General features: G+C 38.8%; 1 protein-coding gene across 2 annotated transcripts in view; it reads left to right on the top strand.

Annotated features, from left to right (window-relative positions):
- The first annotated feature begins 11,758 nt into the window (after positions 1-11,758).
- Positions 11,759-22,697, top strand: part of EPC1 (enhancer of polycomb homolog 1) — a 68,046-nt gene continuing 57,107 nt past the window's right edge. Inside the window, exons 1-2 of one of the 2 annotated variants that reach the window (XM_037387363.1) lie at positions 11,759-11,914; positions 12,689-12,792. The gene's annotated coding sequence lies outside the window, so the exon portion shown is untranslated. Of the gene's footprint in view, positions 11,915-12,607; positions 12,793-22,697 lie in introns of those variants that run through there. The other variant, XM_037387364.1, reaches the window with a different exon arrangement.

The following is a 22,697-nucleotide window of genomic DNA, read 5'->3' on the forward strand; positions in this document are numbered from 1 at the left end:
ACTATAGTATGGACCTGGGTATCACTGTGCACTTCCACACAGCTACATGGCTACCATTGAAGTTTTCTTTGGCATTCACATTTGAAATAATGCTTCTATGTGCTGCTAAATACAGAAGAGTGGACATCAGGGCTCGCATTAGAATCTGAGAGAATGAGAAAGCTCCAGCCCAGTTACAACTCAGTGGTCAATACTTTGGTGCAGGGATTAAAGCAACCACTGTGAAAACAGGGATGGGGAATGGACATTTCAAAGCTGTTACCCACGATGACTATATGTGGTCCACACATATTGCACCAGGCTATACTTGCACAGGATATGGGCTGCAGCACTGCTAGCATCTTCAGTAAATGTGCAATTACTGTGATGTGTGTCAAAAGAGTACAGAAATAACTCTGAAGAGTGTAATTTCACCAGTCAATGTTGGAATTAAAAGATCTGGTATATGATTTCATTACAATCTGAGTCAGGAGTCTTTTTTGGTACTGAAGGCTTGACCACGCTCTCGTGCTCCGGCTGTTCTCTCACTCACTACCTGTCCTAGACACTGAACTGTTCCTCAGCAGCTTAGTTAGTATTGGTGCCAAGCCAGTACTGCATGGATGGACAAGAACCTAAAACAGGAAAAAAGAAATTGGCAAAAGGTGGGACATAATCCAAAGCCAGAGTTTTTGCTCTTCAGCCACAGGGTCCTTTTGTTATGGCTAGCTGCCAAAAAAGACTGGAAAATTAGTGTATGTTTAATAATTTGCTCAAGGGAATTTTATGGTGTGAAACCTATTAATTATACCAAGTATGCATTTGGGACAGAAAATACTATATTTCAGGTTAGAAGACATACTCAGCAATCGCAAGTTTCATTGCTATTTTGGGTTAGTAAGACATGATATAATTACAATAAAGTAGATATTATTTTTGTAATTTTTTACAAGATATTAAAAATAATTTGTACAGATACTACTCAACTATCTAGATACAGTCATTGACAACGTGAAACCACGTGAAGAACTGAATAATGACTTTAAAGCTATTAGGCAACAAAACAGTCTAAAACATACGTAATGCCTTGCTTATCATTTAAAAAGAATTGAGTTAAATAGAACGGTTACTTGAGATACTCTTTGGCAAAAATTCTCCAGGTAGATGCTTGAGATTGTTTTGTATGTTTGCACATGCCTACAGACATGGAAGAATTTTTAGTTTATTTTTCCCAGAGCTATTGATTTAAAGAATCTATAGCAGAATGGACAGGAACTTAGTGTGGGATCCATTTTCAGGGCTATTTTTCAATTTCCTGTGATCAGATGACCAAGATTTAGTTGAAGACTTTTTAAACCAAAGTAAACCGCAAAAACTAGTACTGCAAAATACCTTTTATTTTTATTTTTGTCTTGGTATTTTGGAAGCTGCTGTTCTTGGGCCTTTCCTTAGATTGCCAGCACTGCTCCTTGCCTCTTTATCTGAGTTACACAAAAAGCTTTATAAGGTCGATTTTTGTGTTTATTTTGAATTTCCATTAAACCTAGTAGTCACAAAGAAAATTTTGTCCCTTAGATAAACTAATTTTCCTTCAAGTTTTGGTGCAGCTGTGAAAAAACAGGACTTAAAAGAATTATAAGACTTGGCCTTTTAAACAATGAACTTGGAGGAAACCTACAATACGGAAAAAATAGATGTTTCAAACTAAAGACATTAAGATTCAGTTCTTTCTGAGCTGATCTCAGAGCGACTCAAGCTCGATGGAGGTTATGACCGCTAAGGCCCGATTCAGACAAAGCTGGAGTAGCTTCAGCTCTAGCTGTTTGACAAAGGTTGCTATTATGCTGTTGTGCCATCTAGGGATCACGAGAGTGCAATACCCAGGGGCATGCTCCAACAAATTCAGGGCCTGGAAAATCATGGGTTTAGTTTGTGTGAGCCTCAAATACTTTTATTTCAAGGATTACTGTAGGCAATAGTCACATCTGCTTTTCATCCTCCTACCCTTGCATTACACAAATGAGGAGATGGGATCAAGACTGGCCAAAAAATATGTTGTCAATTTAGGGAATGTCATTAGTTACTGTTTGGGAGCTGCAATCTCCGTATTCAAGAACTAATGAGAATCCTTCAGAGTCAGACCGAAATAGACCATTACCATTTATTTCCCCCTCCATAAGTTGAAGCTCTGAATGTAACATTATCCTACACTTCAGGTCTGCTGATCTGCCAAATACGGCTTTAAAATTCTAGTAGGCTCTAAGTCTTATCTTCTCAACAGATGAAAAAATGGTACAGGCATAGTGTTGCAAATGGTAAGAAACAGAAAACTCTTATGGGGGAAGCACAGAAGACATGCAGTGCCTGTGGAATAGGGAGAAAAAGAGCAATGAAGCTCATGTCAGGGAAAGTAGAGTCATACAAATGATCAAAAGAATGGCAAAGCTTTATACAAGAGCATGCAGGGCACACAACAGCCCTGAGAAGGACTGTGAACATCAAGAGAATCTGGCTGGCAACAGAAGGCTGTTAGGCACTGTTTGAGAGATGAGGGACATATGCATCATCTGATGGATAGCAAATGGAGGAATGAGTACCAAATAGCCTGGGTACCTTTGCCATGGGAAAAGGTCTGGAAGATTCCTGGGATAAATAAATATGGAACTCAGCTGAGGACTGGAGAGGTGTAATCAGTCCTCTGCATGTGCACTGAGCACACTGGGGCAGGCCAGCTTAAAGTAGCTTTTCCAGGCTAGAGTCAGGAATAGAGACAGGATCACAGTAAAGGTAATCCAGGATTAAAAACCAGTGGATGAACTAGTTTAAAGAATAAGATAAAAATGTGCTCTATGGCAAGACAAAAGGTCAGGAAGGAAAGGAGTCCCTAGTACAGAATACAGCAGTGGAGCATGACATAAAATCATAGAATAGCCCAGGTTGGAAGGGGTGTCAGAAGATCATCTGGTCCAACCTCTCATGGGAAAAGGAGCCTAGATGAGATTATCTACAGTGATGGGGACTCTACCACATTCCTGGAGAGGTCGGGGGACTCTTCCACATCCCTGGAGAGGTCGTTCCAGTGAATGATTGTTCTCACTGTAAATGAAACCTCTTCTGGTACAACTGTACCCATTTCCCCTTGTCTCCTCCATGTGGCTCCTTTCGAAGTGAGAGCTTCCACCTTCTTTGTAGCCACCCTTTAAATACTGGAATACTGTGATGCGGTCCCCCTGAGCCTTCTCTTCTCTAAGGAGAAAGTATCAAACTCCTCTTTCCTCACAGGACGTGTTCTCCAGCCCTTTGATCATCTTTGTGGCCGTCCTTTCGACCATCTCCAATCTGTACACAAGTTTCTTGAATTGGAGTGACCAGAACTGGACACAGTACTCCAGGTGCGGCCTGACAAGTGCTGAGTGGGATGATCACCTCTCTGTCTCTGCCAGTAATGTCCCTGTGAATACAGCCCAGGATCCAATTTGCCTTTCTTGCTGCAGTGGCACACAGCTGACTCATGTCAGGTCAGAATAAACAGACCTGTCAAGGAGCAGAAATAAAAATTTAGGAGTATATCATAGCCCAGAAATACATTGAACAGTGAAGGACAGCTATTGCCTAATGCTAACTTGGGGGAAATGCTAAATCACTGGTCAGTTCCTTATTGATAGGGCTTGCTAGGCCCTCCGTCACTGAAGAGACAGACTGCAGGTAGAGTACACATTTTGCCTGGCCAGAACAGTAGTCAGCTGCATGACCTTCTCGTGGTACATATTCCAGTGTATGCTCAGGTCTCGTCTATAAAAGATTCAGTTGCAGTGAAGACCTACTTACATTTATGTTTCAATATTTTAGTTTAAGAGTTGAATGACAAAAATAGGAATGTTTTCAATACAAGGAGCTTCAGTTCCTAATGAATATGTACTAGAATAGACACCTTTGCTGGCAGTCAATATCTTGTCATTTGTTCCCCTTTAAAAATCTAGTCATAAAGCAGCAAATATAGCTGCAAAAAACTTCTAAACTATGAATGGTTGAGACTAATATATAATTTTTCAAACTGAACATCCTGGCTCATCCAGGTTTCAATAGCATTCAATCGCAACTAATTAGGCCATTTTCAGAGATCGTGTATTCTTAAAAAATACATATTTTGATTCTCAAATATTTATCAATTATAAGTTAAATAATTTTAGGGAAAGTTGAATAAGAAGAAATGTTAGTGGCTATTTGTAAGGTAAAAGGTAAAGTTCTATCATCACAAAAAAAATTCATACTAGTTTTAAAAATTAAGAGGAACCTGAGATGCACCAAACAGCTATGAAAATAAAGCTTATATTAATAAACTGTTAAGTTCTCCTTTCTCACATTTGTGGACTGATAGCATGCCTCTTTTAAGTTGGCTTGAGTGGGTAAGGCAAAACTAAAGGCTTTTATCTGCCTTATACCAGATTGTGAAGCACGTTTCTGTAAGGTTTAATGATCAATGTTACAAGTAGAGCTCATCACTTGCAGATGTGCCATTTACAAACCACTGAGGAACACTTAGATTTTGGATGCTGCACATATGCTTCATCTTTGCTCAGACCAAAAGGGTTCTGGCAATGCTTCTTGGATATTTACTGTGTAAATAAGATATTGTGATCTAGCTGGCAATACATGTACTAGATCTAGCTTATAGAGTGTTTCCTTTTGGTCTGGTATTTTTTCTTTGCAGAAACTACAGAGTATTTTTTTGGATAGAAGAGAAAGACTCTTCTAAGCCCCTAGCTAAGAGATGCTCTTATGATTAGGTCCCTATGAGTGGAAGCAGCTGGGCAAGGGGCACATTTTGTACTGCACATGAGCAGCACAAGAGTTAATGTATGAGTGCAGTACACCTAGGGAGGGCAAAACTGGGACCAGCATAACATAAGATACACAAGCCATTACATAAAAAGGCTGAATCCCTGCAACATGGTACGTCTACTATCATAGACTTTTTCTTGCTGATTGGTTACATTTATAATCAACAAACCAGTTAAGTTTGGTCAGCTTAGTTTTCAGAGCTTCTTCTAACATTAATGAAAAGACTAATAGCAAACACATTGTTTGAACTTAAAAATAGGGAAACTGCCAATAAATATATACTATAAGTCAGAATGTCCAGCAAATCGACAGGGATGTGAAAAAGCAAAGACTATTTCATCAGGAATATTAGGGATACAAGAAGGAATTTAAGAAAAATTAGGCAAAAAATAGGTCATAAATATTGTATTTGTCCCTGAGTGGTTTGAAATATTACACTGATAATAATTCTGTAATAAGCAGAAGAGCAGGTGTGTCAAATAGGCAATTTCATATTTGAGAATACGATGGACATCATAATAATGGACATATATGATGTCCTTTGGTTTCCAACAGCAATTAATAATGGTATGAAAAAGCAGCCACTGTATTCTGATATCTTAAAATGATTAATGCCTTATCATTTGTATCCTGGAATTTCAGATGAGCTGACCAATTAAGGCATTGAGCTTGCTGACCAGAGTTTATGCTGTCTGATTCTAGTTACTCAGCGAAAGGTACCCAAATTTAAATAGTATTATCTATAAATAGGCTAAACTTAATAAGAAACAAGGAGAAGAAATTAAAGCTTTTACACCTGAGTTCGTAGTCTTGCTGAATCTGGAACTGTAGAGGACTTTGGTTCAGTCATCTCAGACCTACATATCCTCAGAGCTGTTTGCAGCTGTAGGCTTTTCTTAAATTCCCCTCGATATGCTCTTCCTATGCTCATCAAGCTTTTGCTGACTAAACTGGCTTCCATTCGGTATGTCATCAGGATTAGAACACTGCAAAAAAGAAAACTGACTTGTGACAGCATTGCCTTTGCCATACAGATGGTGCATTTGTTTGCAGCAGCAGTAAAAGTGAACACCATGAGTGACTGAAAGGTTCTGAGATGTTTTCAACAGTGGCCCTTTATTCTGAATGACAAATGTGAATTCGGAAAAGAACACATAAAATCTGCTGAACACATAAACCAGTCAGCAGGCAAGTCAGCGGAACACAGATGGACTGCAGCCATTATTCACCTTATCTGAATCCATGGCATTTCTGCTGAAATTTCCTAGGTATAATAAAACTTATGGCAAGATGCTCTCCAATGGTAGTTCATCTAATAAAATCCATAAGGGATACCCTTAACTGTCAGAAGAAAATCTGAGAAAACAACAGAATGTATTTAATAAAGCAGAAGCATCAATTGCATGTTCCTTTGTTTTGGCACAACAGACTAAACTGTTTAACAGCAGTAGCAACAGGTGTACCTTACCCTCTGGGAACAATGCTCCCACTAGAACCATCGTGGACATAAAAGAGGAAGGCAAGCAAGTGAAAAAGGTGCTTTAACAGTTAATTCTGCTTGCAAACATCGCAGTGATTATTATTCAGCATCAATTTTAATACAAAGATAAGGATCCAGTGTTTGGATTCAAAAGCATTTAATAACCTTCCACCTGAAATCATCATTTTTCACTGATTCATCATTTTGTGATCATTTTGTGATCATCACATGATCACAAAAATCTGATGTGATTTTGTTTCAAATATCAGCGCATAACAGGAAAAGTATGCAGAACAATCCCAACCAAGCAGTTGCCAAAGTTAAAAGAAAGGTTTCACAGTGAGCTGCTTTTTTTTCCAGCATTTTTTTCTGACTTTGTTCTGAAATCACACCCAGTATTTTCCCACATCTTCAACCAACTACATATAGACAACTAAAAGACCAGAATTTTTAAAAATACATCTGTGCCAATGTGGTGTAGCTAAAATATTCTTTTAATAAGTATATTACCTTATAGGACTTTTCATATGGACATAAATTTAATTCTGAAAGGATGGCATGTTTTGGTTCCTACAACAATTCAACAGAAGATAATATCGAAAACTCATTAAGATTGTTAATTAATAAAAATATGTAGGTTATGAGTTGACCAACCTGTACAGTAGATCTGAGCAGATACTTTCAAATCATAAAAGGATACAACACAAACAGGGGGAAAAAAGCTATGCTCAGACATCTGTGGCATATACCTTGGCAACCAACAGCAACAGATGTTTTGGAGGTTTGTTTCTGTTTTTTATTTTCAGAAGACTCCCATGCGTTTTTGTAACTAATTGCTTTTCCACCTATACTGACCTGGCTCTTTGTTTACAATTTTTGCCACTGAATGTCATCCTAAAACCATCTGAACTGTCACTGGCAGAACTTCTGATGTGCAAAGGATGAATGACATACCAACCTATGACAATACTGTAATTGAAATGTATCTGATCTAATCATAAAGTATTTGAAGATGAAGTCCCAGTACAAGGAAAAAAATTCAGCAGTGCAGCTTCGGTGTCTGAAACAAAAACACTGCTTGAAGTAAGATTAATAAGAAAAAAATCCTTCCTCATGCTCACAACACTGTAGAGTTTGAATGAGAGGAAAATAGTGATGAATGGGTTATTAGTAAAAGGCAACTTGCACCAGCTTATTAGGGTGGGCATAAGCAGAGCAGTATGTATATCTGTGTACAGGTGAAAGCAAAATTCCGAGAGCGTTAAGCCCTACTGACAGAATAAGTGAGAAGGTATGACAGAAAATGGGTTAATGCAAAGGACACACAAATTAATGGGATGGTTTGCTTAATGGATACATTAAGTATGGATACATTAAAGCTTTTACAACTGAGCTCATACTCTTGCTGAATCTGGAACTGTAGAGGACTTTGGGATTACAGGGACACCTGTAACGGTAATGCAGCAAGAAAGCAAATGAAATGTTAAGATATATAGAAAAAATACCAGAAAGTATCTTCCTTTAGTGTGTGGCAAGTAGTGTGGCTATTGTTGGCACATTGCACCTGTTTCTGATGTCCATGATTCATGAAGCATGAAGATTGCTGATAAACTGGAGATGCCCTATGATCACATAATATCCATAACAAAGAGTACCCTTTTGTGAGTTGTATATATTCAAACGAAACCAGAACTTGGACAGAGAGATGGAAAGAAGAGGTTTAATAAGTTACAAAGTCTGTGATTTAAAGTTAAACTTCAAGTGAGTCAAGTAGTTACTGTAACAATTTAGGGAAGATCACGGTGGACTTTTTTATCACTATACACTTCCAGTCTAGACTGGATGCTTTTTAAAAATACCTGACCTGGATCAAACAAGAAAGCTAGGGAGGTCTTGGTCCTCCTTTATAACACAATCAGACACCAATGATCCATTCTTATGCTATAATTTATGAATTTTCCAAATTACAGCAAGTCAGTTTTTTAGATTCTGCAGGAGCAATTATGCAGCTATGTAAACATTATCTATTGAATAAATATGCAAAATGTATTTGTTGATCTTTCAACTGAAAAACATTCAATGCCACTTTTATGAAAAGAAAACAAATGATCATTTACATACCAGTTGCAAAAGTACTTTGATACTCTTCAACTATTGCTATCTACCTAATGATAGGACTTGCCCTTCCTAAAGACATCAAGAAAAGATTGTCAAAAGATCAGTGTAATTTGTTTATTACAAGTGTATAAACGGAGACCTACTTGGAAAATATGGCAGTACAGTTAAATGTTTATGAGCAAGATAAAGATTAATGAAAGTGAAAGATAAAAAATAATAAAAGCAATTCTACTGCAAGCAGAATGTAAAAAGTACTTTCACTAATTTGAGTAAGAAGGTGTTATTTGAATGCTAACAGTTTTTAGCCACTTTTTTGTGTTAGTCTGAATCTCAAAATATAGCTAGTTTGTTTCTTTGCTCCCATACAGATATTCTATTTCCCAGTTTTTAAGTAAAATCTCAAGATGAACATTCACACCAAGCACTGGACAAAGCTTAAAAAAAAAAAAAAAACAAAACCACAGAATGGATGGTGGTGCTTTTTGGAATTACTCTGAACAATAAGAAATTTGGGGAAATTTGACATCAAGTCAAGTGAGGGTTGTTCTTAAAGCATGAGAACATATTGTTCAGCTTTTCTTGGAACACTTATTCAGATAAAAAAAGCCACAGGGTTAATTTCAATCCCTATCTCAATTCTCAACATTTAGCACTTGATATACACTATTTTCAGTTAAAACCAATAATGAGATCAAACATGAGAGAAAATGACCCTGGCTTGAAATGCTGCTATACATCAGCTCATCTACAGAACTAGTAAGCTTTACATTAGAAGAAAAGTTGGGATAGTTCAGTTTAGTTTTGCCTGTAACAAAAGAATCCCGTTCAATTGTTTCACATTTGCCACACCATAAGATTTCCACAGGCTTTCACCAAGGCCTGGCTCATTTGAGGTTATTCCCTTTGCAGTGTGTAGCCCAACTTAGCTAGCCAACACACTTAAGAGTATGTCATATTGTTGCTGTAGTAAATACAATCATATGGATGGTATTTCATGCAAAAGAATTACAAAAAATGTGCAAGTATGCACCTGCTACTACTGCAATGCCACTACTAAATGTGGGAAAGAAAGAAAAAAATTGAAAACCTACAGCCACATAAGACAACAAAGAATGTACTGAGACAGGTGTGAGCCTGCAAACCATACCCCTTCTCTAAAGCGTGGTTTGCTATCCTGGGTGTAGTTGTGCCCTAAAACAGAGCTGCCCGGCCATTTCTGCCCCCTCCACCATTTAGATGAGGGCTCTGTCAGACCTGCGCTAGTTGGAGGCAGATAGTGATGAACATTTAATCTATGGGACACTGCAGGGAGACTAAGGCTTCTCAAAAATCAGGTGACAGGAGGAACAACCTTCCCATTGTGCATGGACATTTTGGTCCCAACCCTCCTGCATGCTTATCTACTTGTATTAACAAGTTTGAGGTGACCATTTAACAAGCAGGTGTTCACATAATAAACACTACCATCAGGAGCAGTACTTACGAATTCACTAAATACAAGTTAGGAAAGAGGTTCAGATAACCGACACATAGTCCTCAAACTAATGGTTAAGAATAACACTTTTATTCCTATAAAAAGCATGCTACATCTCTTCAGGCCCATATAATTTGAACTACTGTATATCTTTTTTTCTAGGGCTTGTTAACTGCTATCAGGCCTGGTTTATGATTTTTCCCTGTCACTATGCCTTTTGGATCCTTTCATTGTCTCTCCTACATCAGACATAAGCTTTGCAGCTGTATTTTCAATGCTCTCATAGCCTGCTTCCCTTATCTATTTTCTGTCATTATAAAAAAATATTAATGCCAATTTGATTAACTTCTGTAGACATCTGCTCCTTTTTCACACAAATGTCTTTGTGCTATCTTCCATCCTATCCTTCTTGCTGGAGAAGTTTTCTTTCAACAGCCACAAAGCCAATTAATTTCCTTCATCAAATCCCACCTTATGTCTTCTTCACCGTGATGTATACACAGAAACGAGTTAGGCTGATGGTGTGTTGCAAACTGCCTTCCCAGCTGATCGATACAGTCTCATTGTTTCCTTTTCCCCTCATCTGCCTGTAGCCATCTGCTGTCTTTTGTTTTATACTTTTGAGCTCTTCAGGGCAGGAATTATCTTTTCGCCCTATATTCCTATATTTCTATACAGTATATCATTGTGATCATAGTCCAGGATTAAGGCTGCTAGATAGCAGTGTAATACAAACAAATAAAAATAATGGCAAAATTTGCTCCGAGTTCTTTGCAGGTTTGTTTTTTGTGTTGGTTTTTTTTTTTGTTGTTGTTTGTTTGACCTAGAAATAAGAGGTGGTTCAGGAAAAAAATCACCAACTTCACTGTTTTTTCCATTGCCTCTGAAAAAGGTTTAGAATAGCAGTGGATAGGAATATTAATTCAGGTCTTTTAATATAGCACTGGATCAGGCTCAGCAGGTCTGACAGCCTATCTCCATTGTAACTCCTACTAAAGGCAGTAAAAGGACTCTCATGGGAAATGAATCAGGCCCCAGAGCCCATGAAGCAGCGTGCAAGAGGAGCTATCCCTCTGCCTGGCAAGAGTGGTGGCTCAGCTAGAGGACCACATATTAACAGTTTTATGATCGTCTTTAATTTAAACATGCCATATTTTCCTATTCATTTTAAGATGAATGTCAAGAAAGTTAAAGAGCTGCAATACTATACAAGGTCATAATAAGAGAAAATGCAAGATTATTTCCACAGGAATCATAATTCAGGCAGACTTGTGAACCACAGGTGCAAAAGAATACATATTGTGAAATGCGTACTTCTATGCAAGAGGCCTAAATGTCAGTTATCGCCAAGAATCCTCATTGCAGTGTCCACTCTGTGCCTACTTAGACTCACAGAGTCATTTAGGTTGGGAAAGACCTTTCAGACATGCTCACTTAGGAGACTGTAATATGTTAGGGGGTGGTTTTATCTTGCCCTGAACACTGAAAGCGTTCGAATTTGCCCGTCTTTCCACAGCACTGCTCCAGCAGGGACTACCTGACTCAGCTCACAAACTAGAGCCACAGCATCAGATTTCCCAACCCACTTAATTTGAAAGCCTGCCAAGATAGGTGAAAGACCTTATAAATATGTAAAGCAGGAAGTTCGAATTACACAGTGATGTAAATTCCCAGTGATTGATGCCCTTTAAAAAACAATAAAAATCCTCGAGAAAGTACAACGTTGGTAAATCTGCTTTACTAGCCGTGATGTCTGGGGGTGCCGTACGGAGTTTAGGCGATGCATTGTACTTTTCGTGCGGATTTTATTTTGGATTTCTACCACTTCCTGGAGGCCAGGGGGAGGCACAGTGGGAGGAACCGAAAAACTCAGTGCCACAGCCATTTTGTTTGTGGGCAGCATGGTAGAATTCTGTCAGTCAGTATAAGGAGGGGTTTTTAAAACAGTATTTATGGAAAAACTATTCCTGCCGTAACGGATGTATCTGTTGAATTTAGTGTTAATTTAGTTCTTTCATAAGGTAGGTATTTCTATTTGTAAGTACATTGAGTATTTGTTTGGATTCAAGAGTCTCCACTTTCCAGGAATCATGGATTTTGTTTCAGGCATGACTGGCTTTTCTAGATGCTGGGAGGCTGCCGGACCCCGGCGGGCCGGGCTGCGGGGCCGCCCGGCCCGCCGGGGAGAGGCCGAGGGATGCGCTCGGCTGCAGAAACTTGCTGCGGGGTTAGGAGTGGGGGCTGGGCGGGGGGAGGGAGAGCGGCAAAGTCTCGGAATTATTTTCTCCAGCTGTCTTTCTTTATTAATTCTCAAGAGGCGGCTTCTGTCACTGAAGGGAGGGATGAGGCCGAGGGGTTGCGCGGAGCGAGCCGTAGTTTTGCAGTGTCACCGAAAACCAGCGCTAGACTTTGGTCCTGTGTGTTTCAAAGGCGGGTGTAAAATGGCACACTGCATTTTTCCAGGCGGCGGTGGCGGCGGTCGGCGGCGGGGGGGAGCGGGGAGGGGGGGCGGCGGGGCCGCTGCCCGCGGAGCCCATCGAGCCGCCGGCGGCCCTGGCAAAGTTGTGACCCCGGCGGCAGCGGGGGCTCCCCCGCCCCGGCGCCCGGCGCCCGCCGGCATCGCCCGCAGGCTCCGGGGGAAGCCGCCTCCTTCCTCGCCCGGCCATCCTGACGGGGGTGACGGGGAGCGGGGGGAGGAAAAAAAGAGGGGGGGAGAAAAGAAAAAAAGAAACAAAACAAAAAAAAAAAGGAAGAAAAAAGTCTCACCACTTTTTGCGTTTGCGAAATATTTTAAGGATGTTCGGGGAGCCCTTTGCAGCATGGAGGTGGCTGGCTGTAGCAGCGCGAGGATGCGGTCCATATTGTTACAGCCGTTTTGCAAGGACTGCCTTCTCCGAAGGTAAGTTTGTGGTTTTAACCAAAAATATTTGTTGCTGCGGTCTTTTTGGCGTGTATTGGTGCGGTGGAGGGTTTTCCTTGTGTTGATGAACAAAACGTAGCCTTGTATTTTTCTTAGCTTTGATCTCATGTATCCCACCCAACAGTGTCTCCTTAGTATCGACAATTACTGAAGTCAGTTTTGTTTCCTCTTTAAAATTTTATTCACGCGAAGCTTAACAGCAATTTCAGCTCAATTTAAGGCTGTAAGAACTCGGATATTTTCCAGATGGACTTGTTTTTTTGGTTCTGGCTTTTTGTTTGGAGGGTTTCTTTACCGAGTAATAAGCGGATCCAGAACCAAATATATGACTGTCTTTATAAATATAACGCAGCTTTAATATATTAAGAAGCATATTATGTCGCTGCTATATGGTCGTGGCTAAAAGAGTTTACAATGCCATTTGTGATGGCCCTTGATGGATTACTTTGGTCTAAAGTACGGGGGGAAACTGCCCTTGGTATGGTGAAGGTGGAGATTGACATAACAGGGTTTATATTAAGTTATGTCTCTTACTAAACAGCGACCTTTTTATTTACAAATTAGCGCTCTTGTGGCAATTAGCTGAAAGCATTAGTTATATAAAGGTCCTTATTTCACCACGTTTCATTTAGATGTCTTGGCATTCGGCTTTTTTTTTTTTTTTTTTTCTTGGGGCGGGGAGGGGGGCAGGAATAAGTGGTTTGTTTGTTGTTCTTTTTCCTCCAGGAAGGTACATTTGGGAGACATTTTGTAATTTTGGGCATTTTTCTAGGCGCATTTTTTTTTTTTCACACGGTGGGAGATCTTTTTTGTTTTGCATTGCTGGGTGCTGGCGGCGCTGCGGCGCTCCGAAACAATTTGTGTCCCTGGCTGGGGGGAGGCAGAGAAAGGTGGGGCACGGTTTGATCTATTGTATCTTTTCCTTTTCTCTGTATCAAAAGTAACCGCAGATTAGTTAGAAAGACGATTGAATCGCATCTCTGAAAAATTGTAGTGTTCCATGAACTATGGCCCGGAACAGGCATGACCTCACCCTTTCACTGGTTTGTGTAATGAAGCGGATTTTAATTTATTATTTTTTTTCCCAATCCTGTACCTAGAGACCAGTTTTCTTCAGTAATGAGATTTTCGGCCCCACCCCCAAAATGATTTTACAGTGGCTGCAGATAAAAGGTTTTAAAATGATTTTTGCATACAATATGGAAGGCTTTGGTGTACACATTTATTGTGCAACTAGTCCATTGTTTGCTTGTTGTGAAGTTAAAGGTTATATTCACCGCCAGTTATTAAACCGTAAGGTCCCTCTTGCTCGTGTGCTTGCATGTGCAAATTTCTTGTGGAGGTCTGTAGGAGTTTGGATTGTGTATGATGGTGGGATTGTAAAGGGAAAACCTCACGTAGTCCTTCAGATTGTAACAGGATTCACCTGAGGTGGGTGGATTTTTTCTTTCCTGTTGCTAAGTGGAGCTCGTGTTTTCCATGTATTTATAAAAGTATATATATATATATTTTAATATATGTCGTTTTCTTTTGTTACAACCTACAGATCACCTCAGTTCTAAGTGCAAATGTTTTAGAAGGCTTTCTGCTAACATCCATATTAGATGCTTAAGAAAACAGAAGTGATTAATGGTCTAAGAAGATGGGTGGGAAGACATAGTCAAGCCTGTGATCTAGGCATATATTAGAAAACTCAACAGGTTCGGGAATAAATTTAACATTAAATGTAGCACATTTTTAAGGAATCAATGGGCCTATTATTTTGGAGTGATATGAAACTGACAAATTTAAGAGACCTTTACATCTGTTTTACATTCCGATGTCTTCACTATTTTCAAAGAATAAATTTGAGAAATGCTAGACAGTTTGAAACAGTCTTTTCTCATCAGCATTTGACTTTTCAGAAATGCATTTAGATTTTGTTTTTAAGGAAAGTTTGCTCATGAAGTTACTTTATTTCATGGAAACTGAAAGACAACTTCAAGTAGATACCTGCAATTGTCTCCTTTTTTTCTTCTTTTTTCTCTTTCTCTTTTTTTTTTTTTTTTTTTTAGGTAAAATTTACTTCTGTCAGGTAAATATATCTTGTAACCTTCTTCTGGTAAGAGACATCAATATCCAAGAGAGCAGTCAGCTTTTAGCATCTCTTCTGTGTCAGACAAGATGTGCTTTTATGAAGTCTTGGCTAGAGCATAGAGTGCTGTTGGCCTATGACAGTGCAATGTGACCATTACATCTTCTGTGTCCTGGTACAACTCTTAGGTCTTGAGAACAAGTATCAAGATATGGACCCTCTTAGAAAACATGGATTTTGGACATCTTCCATCTCTGAGACTTGATCACTGGGTCACAAGGTTGGAATTTTGGGTTATGCCACTGGAAGTAGAGCCAATCATTGAATCTATTACAATGATTATAAATCTTAGGCAATCACTGGGTTATTTACATCTGAGTAATTCTGATACAACTTTCATTTTCTTCTTTACGTCATGTAGACCAACATTCAGTTTGCTCACCCATAGACAACAGTACTGAGCAAATGATAAGCTGAAGGTAATTTCATGTTTCTGCTCCTCTTGTCATCCTGGACTATGAAAGTGATGATTTCTTGTGACTGCAGCCTGTGCACACAGGCCATGAATGAGCTGATTACTTGTGATGTCGCTGCTCAGAGTCAGCTTCTAGCTCAGTAAAGTCAGCAAGAACAAGAATGCTGAACAGAACTTGCTTCACACTTGCTCTTCTCTTTCTCATTCAGCTGGGGCTACTCATTAACATTGGTTATGGTTTTGCAACTTTGATGTTGCATCTGATGAAAGTGTCTGCTCTTACTACTACCAGGAAGTCATAAGAAGAGAGGAGTGAAATGCTGCTGTTTTGCAATTCAGCAGTTTTCTCACTTCTCTCCTGCTTCCTTTCTGAGCCATTGTTGAACAAGAAATAGTTGCCAGCAGATGTGTTGCCAATAAGGAATAAGAATGGATTAAGATTTAGCATCCTTTCAGAGCTGAATAGCAACTAATTTACCTTCTGCATCTTGTGCAGAAATGCCTGGAAGAGTCATTACTGATGGGCAGGTCTGTTGGGATTGTGTTTTTCCCGGCTCTGCTCCTTCTGAAATGTCTGTCTGTGGAATACCAGGACCTAAAACATAAGGGTTTTTTGTTTTGTGGTTCGTGGGGTTTTTTTTCTTTCTTTGTGGGTTTCTTCATTTTGTCGCCTATATATCCCTTCCTTTCTAAAATGGCAAAACTAATATATTTTTCTCCTAATATAGCTTCCCTTTTACCTAGAAACTCCATATAGACTTCATACACCTTTCAAAGATATTTGGCTCTCTTGGGTTAAAACTATCTGAAGTATAGCATCCTACTGCAAACCAAATAATCTTTTCCAAGATCTTAACTCATCCTGACTGACCAAAATGCTCTGTGTGCCTTCATGACATTCTTCCTGCTCCTAATGTTACTAGTATTATGTACTCAAGTAAGAGGCACAGGGTAAAGATGGCACTCTGTCTAAAATTGTCATAGAAGCGCAGATGTGTAGATCCCAGGCAGATTTAACCAGCTTCCAAAGTTAGCCAATAATAATGTGAAGACAGTTCCCCAGATGTGTGCTAGTGGTATAAAAGAACATTATTTGTGACTTGGCTCAAACGAAAGCCATAACTCCTGCTTCATTCACTCATATATCACTGTGTTCTCTATTTTCCTATGGTGATAACGTACCTTAGCGTTTGGGACTCCTGGCTGTTCCCTTTTGAGGATTCTAAACTGTTTATTATTTCCTTGATCCAACACTCAACAAGGTTTCAGGATGGGGTGAAAAGGTGTCTTTATGTTCTAAACCTTGTGACATAGTCTTGTTTCTCACCTTTCTTATGTCATGACTTTGCTATCTGTAGTACTTCACATCACACGTCAGCATCAAGTTACAGGGATTAATAATTTTTTGAAAACTTGCTTCAAGGGTCACGTTTCCCAGCTGTGAACAAAGGATGATATATTTCTTGCTCGTTTCAGACTTTCATCTTCTAGAATGTTAGGTTCCTCCTCACCTCTTCCAGACTGGTATTTGCATGGCTTTTCAGTGTTATGAAATAATCTGCTCTACCTCCTATATGCCAGAGGCAACCACATGGCTAGCGCATCCTTCCACCTTTTAGCATTCCTCATATTTTTCTTCTTTTATCAAACAGCTTGAGAAGTTAATTCATGTTATAGTGAAGAGGTCCAAATCCTTGAGACAATCTTAGATTTTAAATGCTTTAGTAAATATAGGGGTGGGGGGTGGGGGTGGGGGTGTCAAGGGGCAAATATCAATGCTTTCAAACATTATTTCTCTGGCTTGCTGTTTTGAGCAACAAAGTATGCCTTGGACACATATGACTGACTGCATACCAGTGGCTTCAGCTCCCATAGGCTTCTTTAGATCCTTTGTTAAGTCATGTTTCCAGGATATTGTGTTACCACCCGACCGTCCCTTGGCCCCAGCAGCAAGATAGTACCAACACTACAAACTTCCTTAATAGGAAGGGTTTTTTTCGTAAATTCCCTACTGATAATAGCTAGAGCCTAAAATCGGTGGTCAGAATTTGACCCTTAAAGTAGGTATGACAGTGCTTAAAAAGTAAGTAAGTTTGCTAAAAATTATTCTTTCTGCTTATCTCTGTCAAACAGAAAGAGATAGGAACTGCCAAATAGCATGTGAGTACTAGTCTTCACTAGTTGTGCAGGGAGTTGAGATGCTGTTGTAGAGGGCCCAGACGGTAAATGGAAAGTTGCTCAACGGCATACAATACCATACAATAGAAAACAGTAGTTACAGATGCCAGTGTCTATTGGTTTGAGCACCAGTAAAAATAGCAAGAACTGTAAATGCTAGGCCTTCTGCAGTCTGTGGGAATTCAAACCTGGAGCAAAAGGTCTCAAAAGATGGGAGGCTGACTGTCCATCTTCTGTTGTTGAAGACAATCTGGATCACTTTAGCTAGGGAAAGATAAAAGGAGTTAGATATTACAATGTGTTGAGCACTGGGATTCCCAGAGGAAGAGGGAAAAATGCGGGTCGGATCTCATCCCTGCTCTGAGGTCTGTTTCATGGTTTTTAGTTAATAATGTTTAAATGCAAAATGTAGGAAGCCCCAGGAAGAGCAGAATCAAGGACTTGTTCCTTCCAGGGCAGTCCACTTCTTGTCAGGTTCCATTTTGGTTTTTCTTTGGGACCTGTGCTTACAAGTGTATGGTTAGATAACTAGGTAATGAGCCTGTCAGGTGGTGTTAACTCATGCTTCATGGTGTAACAGTAAACTATGCTTCTGAATAAATTGGAAGCACTGTATTGTAAACCCTTGATGTAAAACTTGCTTCACCATACTTTAGATGGGTATTGTTAAATCTGTAAGCATAGTCATTGAGAAGAAACAGGTCAAGTAAATCACACCTTTAAAAAAACTAATAACAAAAAGTCCCCTCACAAAAAAACAAACAAACCAACCAAAAAATACTGGATTTCTGCTGCAATATGAACCAGCTTTTAAACTTCACTGAGTATCCTGATCAGATCTCCATCTGCCTAGTATGACTAGCTCAGATGTGAATGTTCTTACTTAATCAGATAAATCCCATGCCCCAATGATTACTTATACTAACTTGTGCATGATTTAGGCAATGAAAAGTTAGCTCTTTAATCCTCTCTCCCCTTCAGATCTTTAAGAAACTTGCTAAATGGATGCAAGATGCCCCTGGCCTCACAGGTGTGTACATCCTGAATATTGATTAACACAAATAAAAGAGTTTTCCATGTTTGCTCAGAGTAAAAGAATAGGTGACTCAGATCTGTGCCTTTCAGCATTACAGGCATCCTTGAGGTCCTGTATGTGTTTACTAGGAATCTTGGTGCTGCCATAACCTGATGTCTGAAAGGATAATTTCTTCAAAGGGTCATTTTACCTGATAGCTTTTCATCTGTAATGCCAGGTATAGATAGGGCGTGTTACCTGGATGAATTGGTTCAGAGAGTTTTTTTCTTAAGAAAATACAAAATTTAATTTAAAATGTTATAATGCAGAGCAGTTATGCCAGTTGTGATGGTCTCAAAGGTACCTATCTATACGATATAGAATATCTTGATGCCTTTAGACAATGTGATTGTGTATTTAAAATTCAAGAAAAGTGCCACAATTAGCATATTTTAAGGAGAAGCCATGCTGTATAACAGAGGGAAAAAAAATACATGACTCTGCACGGAATGAATGAAGATTCCATAAGAAAGTATTCTGATTTCTTTTGTCATCTCTGAATCAATTTCCAAGTTAAAAATTGGGTAATGCAGGAATCTGTGGAACTTGGAAGCTCTAGTCAAGCAGACTTTCAGATGAGCTACTTGAATGTGAGAAACTGTTCTCCTTCCTGACTTGTACGTTCTCCCCGGCTTTTTAGGTCATGTCCTTTTGTGCTAACTCTTCCTGAGTTTTCTTACAAATCAGATGAATTTCAGCAGACTTGGCACTCGTGACCAGCACCTGGCTTGTGCACAGGGCCCTGTGTTAACGACAGTGGTTTGTCCTCTTCTCCTGGGCAGATCAAGTGCCAAGCTGTTGCCTCACAAGCGGAGCTGGTCACCCGGTGTGCAGGGAGCCAGGCTGGTACACAGAGCCAAGGTATCAGTTACTGGATCTGCGCAGAGGTGGGTGCTAGGTGGTAAATCTACAAAGCTAGCACACCTCTAAACACATAGTCAAACGTTTTATACACTTTGAACAATTGTTTACAATCACATTTAGTCACAATTCTCATTGTTTCTTAGGAGCCTCGTCTCCATTTAGAGGTACAGCATTCTTTTTTTCACAGTGCATTTTCTGTGGGGAGGGGGCTTTGTTAGTAGGGGGCTTCCTTGGCTCGAGGGTGGATCTTTTAGTTAGGCTGATTAGGAGAGTTCACACAGTTCAAGCAGTTTTCTGTTTGGTCTCATTGACCGTTTGGTTCTCCTTGAGTTTATCTTGTTATGCCCCAGCTTGACATATTTATGGTGTCTATTCCTTCCCTCAGGGCCATGTTTTGTTAACTATTTGCAACATCCTCTGTTTTTCAAAGCCCTTCTTGCTTTTCATTATAGATATTTACATATTTTGTCTAAATTTCAAGTTAAATAACAGATTGACCTTCTGTTGATCACTTATCTGCGAGCCCATTGACTACAAAACAACTGTAAAATGCACTGTTTTAATAAGAGAATAAAAATGGAGTGTCTGCATGGAGAGAGGTGAGGGGCTGAAAGACCTGACTGCTTGTACTCTAAATGATCTGAGAAAACTGCTTTCTACTTGGTTGTATTTCTCAGGTTGCCCTTACAGCAGACTTGAGGATTTCATTTGGGGGGGGCTGGGAGGAGGAAGAAAATGCAAAAAATGCCAGTGATATCACATCAGATTGAGTTTTCTGTGCCCACTTACCTTAGTGACATAGAGAAAATTATATAATATGATTTCTCAATCTTTCTTCTCAGGACAACTTCATATTTCCATCTAAACAAAAACACTTTCCCTCTCAACATCTGCCCACCTCCTGCAAGTTTTTTTCATTCTCTAAATGTCAAAAAACCTCTGAAAATGTATTTTCTCCAAGTTAAACCAAACAAAGTTTTTAATTTTTATGCCTGATTCTATCATTCAAATATATATACGTGTGTGTGTATATATTATATATATATATATATATATAAAATAAAAACAGTCTTACCAGATCAGTTCAGTATTCAGATCTAGCCTCTTCTGCTGGATATGTATTTTCAAACTTAGTTAATTAGCTTTTTTTCCCACTAATACAGCAATATTATTTGAGCTTTCTGAAGTGTTTATAGAAGTGTTTGGTTATAAATACGATCATGATTAGTTTGTATCCCAGGAGACAATATCTTTATAACATCCTGTCATGGTCGATTTAGAAGTATATTTCAAAATACAGTGTGTAGTGTAAAGAAATCCACGTGAGGTTGAAAGAATTTTTGTGTGCTTGCAAACTAATACCATCAGACTTCTGAAATCCAAAAGCTGATCTATTTATGTTTTTTTCCTTTCTTTGGAGAAATTTATTTACCTTAAGTAGAGGTGGTATAGCCTGTGTTAAGTACTTAATAATACAATCCTATTAACTTGATCTGGAATTCATAAGAGTTTAGTTATACTGTAGGTATGTAGGTATATTCCACTAACACATTAAAAAAAATAAATATATATATATCTTGACCACCCCCTACTTCTACTCTATATGCATCACACACATCAGGAAATGCCTCTTCGTTCCAAGATGCAAGTATACTTTTCTGCACCAAAAGACTTCTGAAGCTTAGATAATTCCTACCTAGATATAAATCAATGTTTTTCTGAATTGTCAGAGGCAAGCACACAATACTACTTTTCGTTCTGATTCAGAAACTGCAATTTAAAGCATTTGACATTATAGAGTAGATAACAGACTATAACTACATTATTTAACATCAGCAATGCAATTCTGAAGTTTTGCAAATACTTGAACATGCCATCAGGAAACTCTAAAGCACTTGAAACAATTTTGAGATATTGACTTGCAGGATAGAAATCCTGTCTTGGGAGTGGAAGGTATTAATGTTAATTATTTATTTAAAAAATATTTTAAAAGTTAGAACATATGAGTTTACCTAGATTGAATATGCTATATATTTGCACATACATAGAGCCATGCATTTGATGGTGTAGTAGTAAACTTTCTAAATTTATGCAGAAGAATGTAGCTTGTCCCCAGTTTAGTCCTTTATCCTGGCTTAGTGTGTGAGCACTGTGGCAGCCTAAGGTTTATGTGGTGGTGCGGTGTGTGTGTTTGTGGTGTGCGGTTTTTTGTTTATTTCTAGCTTAATTGAAAAAAAGGTCAATTGAAGGATTCAGGACAGTGTGCATCACTGTGCCTACCATCTATGTACAACGGATCTATGTACAACAATAATTTCTCGATTTGTTTTACATTTCTAGCCTTTCACCTTATCCTATGCAGAATATAAAAGTAGTCTAGACTAATCTCTTTGATTAATGAATTAAGAGTTGCATTGGCAAGAGGATGTGAGACTTTTGAGACTTTGTAAATTTGGTTTGAGTTTTGTTGGTTGGTTGGCTGCGTTTGATTCGGTTTTTGTTTACTTTTTCTTGTTTGTATTTGGCTTCCAAAAAAAACCCCTTGATCCTTTGCATTTCCAGCAAAAAAAAGGATAAGAGCCAGCAGAAGGGCAAAAATCTTCTACTGGAAATGCATAACCATGTGATTAACCTCACTTGACTCAGAAATTATTCATGTGTTATAAACCAATGTTTGCAGAAGTCCATGCCTAAGTAAGAGGTGGCTAGCCTGTCTGCCCAGCTCAAATGTTGTTTATCATAATGTTTTAGAGTGATTAGCATGAAAAAAGAATAAATTGATTTTAATATTATTATTGTCTTGTATTTCAGAATAGAAAATGTTTTAGATAAAGGTTTTAAAAAAACCTGGAGCATGAAGTCAGAAACTTCTGCATTTTTTTTTTGGCCACCACTCCCCCTTTTTTTTTTTTTAACTTTGCAAAAGGGTACTCCTTAAAACTTTGTCTCTCTTACTACTTAATCCTATAAGATTATTCTGTGAAACAAGTTGCTGGAGAAGATTACTAAAGCAAGAATTCAAGGTGCGTCTAACCTAATATTTTGGAAGGAATACATATTATGGAATGAAATGGAAGAAGAAACAGAAATCACTTGTCTTTTAACCCTTACAATTCTTAGGATAACTATTCTGGATCCATTGAAACTTAAACAGGGAAAGATATATTTCCATACAGAAGGGTCTCAATACAATTTTTATCTTTTTTTCACTGCTATAT

This window comes from Falco rusticolus, chromosome 4 (assembly GCF_015220075.1).
Source record: "Falco rusticolus isolate bFalRus1 chromosome 4, bFalRus1.pri, whole genome shotgun sequence".
NCBI classification, from domain to species: domain Eukaryota; kingdom Metazoa; phylum Chordata; class Aves; order Falconiformes; family Falconidae; genus Falco; species Falco rusticolus.